At 47.3% G+C, this 8,326-nt stretch overlaps 2 non-coding genes across 2 annotated transcripts; one reads left to right on the forward strand and one right to left on the reverse strand.

Annotated features, from left to right (window-relative positions):
• Positions 1–1,070: 1,070 nt before the first annotated feature.
• On the forward strand, positions 1,071–1,287 carry LOC120376551. The gene has a single exon (XR_005587409.1). It is a non-coding gene; the product is annotated as a small nucleolar RNA U3 (small nucleolar RNA).
• Positions 1,288–7,984: 6,697 nt separating this feature from the next.
• On the reverse strand, positions 7,985–8,066 carry TRNAS-GCU. Its single transcript has one exon. It is a non-coding gene; the product is annotated as a tRNA-Ser (tRNA).
• Positions 8,067–8,326: the final 260 nt, after the last annotated feature.

The raw sequence follows: 8,326 nt of genomic DNA on the forward strand, positions 1-8,326 counted from the left end.
AAATTATAGACTAGTGATTCTCAACCTGTGACCCAATCAGCAGCTGCGGCCGATGTGGCACCCTCAGGGCCATACAGGTAGTATATAGTGTGTGGATTCTGCTCACATAACACAGAGAAAGTTGCCTGTGCAGCTCACAATAGTAAATAGGGTCAGATCAGAAGATATCTTCTTTCCAAGTGGGAATTGTGTAGGGAGGAACAACAGACCTAGTGCAGCTGTGTTGCTACTGTCTGCTAGCCCTGAAATGGTTCCGAATGCCTTGGTTCAAGTGGCACCAGTTCTAAAAGTAAGGGTGATTTAGTGCTGTGGTTCTCAAACAGGGGTATCAAATCGAATTCCCTTGGGTACATCAACTCATCTAGATATTTGCCTAGTTTTACAACAGGCTACATAGAAAGCACTAGCAAATTTGTAACAAATTAAAATTCATACATTGATTTGTTTATACTGTTCTCTATACTATACACTGAAATGTAAGTACAATACTTATATTCAAGGGATTTATTTTTATAAATATTGCATCTGATTTTGTAAGCAAGTAGTTTTTAAGTGAGGTAAAACTTGGGGGTATGCAAGAGAAATCAGACTCCTGAAAGGGGTACAGGTGTCTCTAAAGGTTAAGACCCACTGATTTAGTGCAGGTACCACCAGTAACATAGAACCCTGCAAAAACTTCTAGTGCAGATGAATTTGAGAGCAAGCCGGAGAGAAACAGCTGCGGAGCATGCTAGAAAGGGTTGACCTGTCCGCATTGTCTGTGCCTGACTGGCTGTCATGTGGCACAGAGGAGCCTGTGAGAGGTAGGGCAAAGCAAGAGGGTTTGATTAGTTGCTAGGAGCTCCACATGCTAATCAGGAGGTGTGTGTGTCTGTAAATAGCGACATAAACATCTTCTAATGGACAGTCTTCTAAAGCTGTCTCAATTGTGCTTTAATGAAATGGGAACCCTGGTTTTAGATTTTTGTTCTTTAATTCGCTGGGGGTGAAACCCCTTGTATGAAAACATTCACCATGGGAATAAAGCTTGCGCACATTAGCCTGGGTGTGTAACTGAGCACAGCTTTATTAAGACTATACTTTCAGGGATCATTTCTATAGGTTGTAACTAGAGAATTGTGGCTGAAAGTGTCTGACCTTGCTAACCACGATGAGGAGTTAAAGTGTTCTTTTCTGAGCATGAAGTGAGTGGACAGTGTTGCTTTAATGCACCTGCTGTCTGCTATTGATGACTGTTCTTGCTTTCCTTTTAGGAAGTTGAGAAGAAAAGAACACAGACTGAGTGGTTAGTCCTTATAAAACAAATTTAAAAATAAATGTTTTGGTTTTCTTTTCTGTTATCTGAGCTTGTTTAAAGCTGTTGTTTAGTGGCAAGTCTTAATTTCTTTTAGTAGAATTTGGAAGAAAAGTAAAGGTAGTGTGAAAACTGGTGTTTTAAAGGTTTCTAATTCAGTTCTTACTGAAAGTTTTTTAATTTTTTTTATGCTGCTCTCTCTCTCTTTTTTTCTTGTAATCTATTTCAGAATTTAGGTAGGGTTTTGTGTCTGCATGTTCTCTTCCTTTTGCACTTGCTTCTCTCTTCTTCCCTTCCCTTTTTTTGGGAAGCCCCTATTTTTACTTCTTCTGCTCTGGCAGGGGGTACGCAGTTTGCTCTTGGCCCCAAGCCCATCAGACAATCCACACAGGATCTGAGAGTAGCTGTCTCTTGGCCGTATAGTGGGTAGAGGTTCTAAAGCTGTCTCAGGGTATGTCTACACGATGGGATTATTCGATTTTACAGAAACCGGTTTTGGAAACAGTCAAGTGAGCGCCACACTAAGCACATTAATTTGGCGGTGTGCGCCCATGTACTGAGGCTAGTATCAATTTCCAGAGTGTTGCACTGTGGGTAGCTATCCCATAGCTATCCCATAGTTCCTGCAGTCTCCCCCACCCATTGGAATTCTGGGTTGAGATACCAGTGCATGATGGGGCAAAAACAGTGTCGTGGGTGATTCTGAGTAAATGTCGTCAGTCAATCCTCCCTCCATGAAATCAACGGCAGATAATCATTTCGCGCCCTTTTCCCTGGATTGCCTGGGCAGACGCCATAGCATGGCAACCATGGAGCCCGTTCAGCCTTTTTTTCACCGTCACTGTATGCCTACTGGATGGTGCTGACAGACGCGGTACTGCAGCATTACACAGCAGCATCCTCTTGCCTTTTGCAAGTTAGCAAAGATGGTTATTAGCTATACTGTACTGTCTGCTGCTTTGCTAATTGACAATGATAGTTGCAAGTTATACTGTACCGTTTGCTGCTGTCATGCGTGCTCTCGGCTAGCTTCAGTGAGGTTGACTGGGGGCATATGGACAAAAATAGGAATGCCTTCCTAGATCATTCTCTTCTTTAAGTTTTGTCTAATGGAGAGGCAGTCCTGGCTAAACTATCAGGCAAGCCTACTAAAGAACGAGAGAAGCAAATGGCTGCTCCAGGTCTGAGCCCCAGACATCTGGCAGAAACGATGAGCTGCATGTCATTCTAGGGGGTGCCCCTGCAGCAACCCCACCCATTGCTTCCCTCCTCCCCCATCTCTCCTGGGCTACTGTGGCAGTTATCCCCCCATTTGTGAGATGAAGTAATAAAGAGTACATGAATTTGAAACAACACTGACTTTATTGCCTCTGCAAGTAGAATTCAAAGGCGGGAAGGGGAGGGCAGCCTCCAGCTGCTATGATATTCCAGGCAGGACTGAATCTCCATTAGACAAAGCTTAAAGAAGAGAATGACCTGGGAGTCATTCCCATTTTTGCCCAAGCACCCCTGGCCGACCTCACTAAGGCCAACCAGGAGCACTCACGGGACGACGATGACAGATATCAGTCCTCCCATAGCATCTGCCCTCAGGAAGGGAAAGAAAGGGGATGCTGCTGTGTAGCGCTGCTGCACCGCGTCTGCCAGCAGCATCCAGTAGACATATGGTGACATTGAAGAAAGGCGAGAAACGATTTTTTTCCGTTTGCTTTTTTGGGGGTGAACATATACCCTGAACCACCCGTGACAATATTTTTGACCCTTCAGGCTTTGGGAACTCACCCAAGTATTTTCTTGACTAGCTTCACCTCTGCACCAACTTGCACTTTTCCTATGTGAGCCTGGCTAGCTCAGTTGGTAGAAGCAGCAAAGAGTCTTGTGGCACCTTATAGACTAACAGACGTTTTGATATAAACTCGTAGTGTTGACTGGGCCAGAGAGAGCAGCAGGTTTCCCATATTGTTTCTTGCTCTTGTTTTCTTGACTAGTTTCTCCTCTGCACCAACTTGCTCCTGTGCTTCATGAGCCTGACTAGCTTAGTTGGTAAAGCATCAGACTTTTAATTTGAGGATCCACAGTTCAAATCCATGGTCAGGTGATAAACTACTCATGAAGATCTTAAACTGTCTTTCTCATGTCCTCTTTGATGTTACTTTTTCTCTGCAGGATTTTCCCTTTCCTCAGAAGGGCCTTTTTCTGTGTGGGTTTGAAGGGGCAACTTCCTGACAGCCCCTCTGTCCTTGCAGCCTGGAGGAATAAAGGCCTCTGGGCATAGAGCATGTTCCTCCCCTGCACGCGCACACACACACACACACACACACACACACACACACACACACACACACACACACACACACACACACACACACACACAATATCCCTAAGGAATTAGAATCACCTGCTGCCTTCCCCTGTCCTGCTGGATCCCCAAATGAAGATGCTCTTCAGCCTAAACCCATGTCCCCTCTTTTCCCAGTGCCCCTAAATCCCAACCCTCTGTCCCTCCTATGCTCACTGCTCCTCACTCCCAACCAGAGCCTGCTCCTCTTCACCCTTCTCCTCTGTCCCAACCCACAGCCCCCTCCTATTCCCAGTGCCCCTCAATCCCAACCCACAGGCCCCTCCTATTCCCAGTGCCCCTCAATCCCAACCCACAGGCCCCTCCTCCTCACACTGCTTCTCAATCCCAACCCACGGCTCCCTCAATCCCTCCAGCAGCAGGTGCTTCAAACCCCCTCAGGAAGATTTTCTTGCAAGGTTTTGTGTATGAGTCTGCATGTGGATTTTACAGTATGTTGGAAATAGGTTGGGTTGCTTGCCGAAATGATCACTTGTGGCTGGTGTTGGATTCCCAGTCTCCTTGTTATTGGGGCAGGAGAAACAAAGGGTTGTTATCCTTGTTGTGTGAATCGAGGGCAGCACAACTGTGCTTGGCAGCCCCCGATTGAAGGACTCACCCTCAATTCAATAGCACTTGCTAGGCAGGGGACACCGGTTCCAAAGCCAAGTGTGCCAGGGTCTGGCTGTCAATACTAAAATGTAGGTGTTAGACCAATGTTAGGACAGGGTGGCTGTGGAGAGATGAGTGAGTCCCTAAACAGCATAGTGAGTATGGTGCCTTTTTATTTCCCCCTTTTCCACCCAGGCTGGCAGGTGAACTCTACAGAGGCACCTCTGGGCTTGCACTGACTAAGGACAACAGCTGTGAGTGGGGTGCAGAGAGGGGATGGCTCATGTTAAAGGCCTTTTGGTTGCCGGACTTATGAACCGTAGGGAGAAGGACACTGCCCAGCTTATTTGGGGGTTGGGTCTTTCCCTCGTGGTTTAGGTTTATGTGTTGGGGCTGCTGACATGACTTCTGCTAACCCTGGGCTTACATTGCAGTGTAGACATATCCTGAGAGGGCATCTATACTGTGACAAAATCCCTGTGGCCCGGCTGGCCTGGATGATCTGATTTGGGCTCCTGGGGCTCAGACTGGAGCCCAGGCTCGGAGCCCCTCACCCCTCGTGGGGGTCTCAGAGGTTGGTCTCAAGCCCAAGTGTCTACACTGTAATTTTATAACCCTGCAGCACCAGCCCCACAACCCTGAATCAACTAAAGTAGGGTTTGAGAATAGTGACTTGGGTGTGTTAATGGCAGTGTAGACATAATGCTAGGCTATGTCCACACTGCAATGAAACACCCACGGCTGTCCCGTGCCAGTGCAGGCTCCCAGGCTAGGGCCATCGGGTGGTAAATTTGCACCGTAGACATCTCGGCTCAAGCTCAATATCGGGCTCTGGGAGCCCTCAAGGTTGGGAGGGAGTTTAGCAAGCAAACAAGGTAAAATGGCAGGGGAGTATTACCCTGGACTCAACGGCATTTCTCCATTGGTCTGTCTGCTTTGGGGCAGGGACAATAACACGTCCTGCTGCTTTTGTTATTTCAAAGGGCAGTTTAGGATTTTCATTCTCACACACGGTGCACAAAGCAGGACTCAACCCTCGGTGCAAACTGAATGAGCTGCCCACAGATTCTGGCAGCCACAATGAGCATTTAGTGTGAGAGCCCAGACCTGCCCCTGTCCCAGAGGGAGGGGGTCATCTGTGATGGGCTTGGAACACTGACCTATCAGCTCTTAACTCCCAAACTTTCAGTAACTCTATTATCAGTGCCTGTGAGTGTTATTTAAACCCTAAGAAAAGCCACACTGGGCTAGACCACAGGTCTACCTAGCTCTGCCTTTTGTCCTCTGACAGGAGCCAATACCAGGTGCTCTAAGAGGTACTCAACAAGGCAGCACTGGGAGTTGAACCCAGGATCTCCTGTTTACAAGGCAGGTGCTTTAGCCAGCTAAGCCATGGTGCCTGCCTGTGGCTAAAACACAGTCTCTGCCCACACCTGACTCCCTGCCATCCCCACTGGGGCCTGACAAGCTTTGCTTGTGTTTGGATTCTGCAAAGCAGAGGAGCAGGTGAGGTTTTCCTTGCAAGCTCTGTGTGTGTGTGTGTGTGTGTGTGTGTGTGTGTGTGTGTGTGTGTGTGTGTGTGTGTGTGTGTGTGTGTGTGTGTGTGTGTGTGTGTGTGTGTGTGTGTGTGTGTGTGTGTGAATCTTTGGCCAGGTCTGCACTACAAAGTTATTTCAGCATCATTATATTGCTCAGGTGTGTGAAAAACACACAACGCTCCCTCGGTCAGCAGCTTTTGGCTGGTGCACACACTGCAATGCCACGTCTGGCGACAAAACTGCTCTGTTTTGGTGACAAAATAAAACCACCTAGACGAGAGGCTTAGACCTTTGTGCAGCAAACTTAAAGTGACAAATTGTCAATTTAAATGCTGCTGTTCATTATATCACCATAACTGGCCTCCACCAGTATCCCACCATGCCTGCCATGAACTCACCTGCCCTGCAGTCCTGCTACAGAGCCATGGGCCCCTCCCCTTTCATAGCTCCAGAAATTTCTGACAGCTGAGGTGCTATCTACATTGGGATTAGGTTGATAGAACTGCATTGCCAGCCTAAGAAATGTAATTACACCAACCTAATTTTGTTGTGTAGACCTGTCCAAAGAATCGCACACACACCTTGGGAGCAAAACGTCACCTGCTCCTCTGCTTTACAGAATCCAAACACGAGCAAAGCTTGTCAGGGCCCAGTGGGGATTGGCAGAGAGTCAGGTGTGGGCAAACATGCTGCTTTAAGTAACAGCAGGTACCATGGTTTAGCTGGTTAAAGCCCCTGCCCTGTAAACAGGAGATTCTGGGTTCAACTCCCAGTGGTGCCTTATAGAGTGGCTTTTGGGGCACCTGGTATTGGCTACTGTCAGAAGACAAGATTCAGAGCTAGATGGACCTACGGTTTAAATTACACTCGCAGGCACTGATAATAGAGTTACTGAAAGTTTGGGTGTTAAGAGCTGACAGGTCAGTGGTCCACTCCCCTCAATGCAGTTTTACCATTTCCACTTGCTAAACTCCCTCCCAACCTCTATAAAATTACAGTGCAGACATATGGGCTTGAGCCCAACCTCTGAGGCCCCATGAGGGGGGAGGGTTTCTGAACCCAGGCTTCAGTGTGAACACAAATATCTGCACCACAGTTTTTAGCCCTTCAGCTTTAGCTCCAGGAGCCCAAGTCAGATGACCCAGGCCAGCCCTGCTGCCATCTTTATCCCAGGAGAGATGGACTCTAAGGGTACGTCTCCACTGCAATGTAAGCCCAGGTGTAGCAGGCTGTGCTCAAAGCAGCACCCTGGAAGCCCCATATTCACCACTCTCATATAATGATGCCATGGTTTGTACAAAGTCTGCCTGGTGAGGTATCATTTCAAAAGTCTTGATCTGTTGAACATTAATATCGTGTTGGATTGTGTGTGCTCACATTGGTTGGGAAGTTATGAAGTTTTGCTCTGTGTGCATTACTGAGATATGTTATGAGGTTGGGAAATGCCCCCCACCAGCCTTTCAGGTGCGACAGTGGAGGAGTCAGACTCGCTGCTGGCCCACTGAAGGGATCCACACTCCCAAGGACTATCCCAGGAACCGTGTACAATGCAGGCTTCTCCGAGATAGCACAGAGACAATGGACAGTGCTTGACTCACATGGTAACAAAGGAGCTTCCTAGCAAGTTGGAAGAAGCTATGAAAGAGGGGAAGAGACATCATGACTTGGCCTCTCTCCCCCACAACTCAGCAGCTGGAAACACACCTGGAGGACAAAGACTGAACTGAACTGATTCAGAAATCAGAAGAGAATAATAACAATAATACTTTCAAACCGAAGTCCCCATACAGACTAGTACTGGTATTTCAGTTTGGGGAATTTTGTTTTCTCAGTCAGACCTTGCCAAAGGAAGCAGGGAGAAAATGTTGGAGTTGCCTCCTTCAGAACAGCTTGGCCTAGACACTAGCTCTGGGTCACTGCTCTGGCCTTGCTTGGGTTGAGGGTATTTTAATAATTTGGGCAGGTCCCAGGGTGTTTGGGGGAGATGATGAGGATGTTCCCTTTTGAGATAAAAACTAAGAAATACAGCACTAGAGATTTTTTTTTTTTAAGAAATCTGGGATTTAGACATTTTATTTAAAGCAAGAGAGTTCTGAGTTTCTGAGAAGGTTTTTGTTTGCAAGAAGCAACATTGTTTGATCTGTCATTGTACCAAAAGGGGAGATGGTTGTCTATAGAAGAGGCATGAAGACTAAATGCATCCGATGAGAATGGGATTCAAACCCATGCGTGCGAAGCACAATGGATTAGCAGTCCATCACCTTAACCACTCGGCCACCTCATCTCAGCTATCAATGAAGAGACAGGAGGAGAAATCTAAGGCCAGCAGACATAGGGACAATAAGGAGTTTTGAAATACTAAGCGGAAGCAGGGGCTGAATGAGCTCCCCCCTCACATCTAGTGAGGAGCTGGGGGAAAGACTTCAGCAACAGATCGTGTTTGCACAGACACACCTACTCTGCCTAGCTATGCAGCGTGATGGGGCCACTTTCCCAAAATGGCCAGTTTTGGCTGGTGGCGGGCTACAAATCACTTTAGGATTG

Source organism: Mauremys reevesii, linkage group 12 (genome assembly GCF_016161935.1).
Source record: "Mauremys reevesii isolate NIE-2019 linkage group 12, ASM1616193v1, whole genome shotgun sequence".
In the NCBI taxonomy this organism is placed as follows: Eukaryota; Metazoa; Chordata; order Testudines; family Geoemydidae; genus Mauremys; species Mauremys reevesii.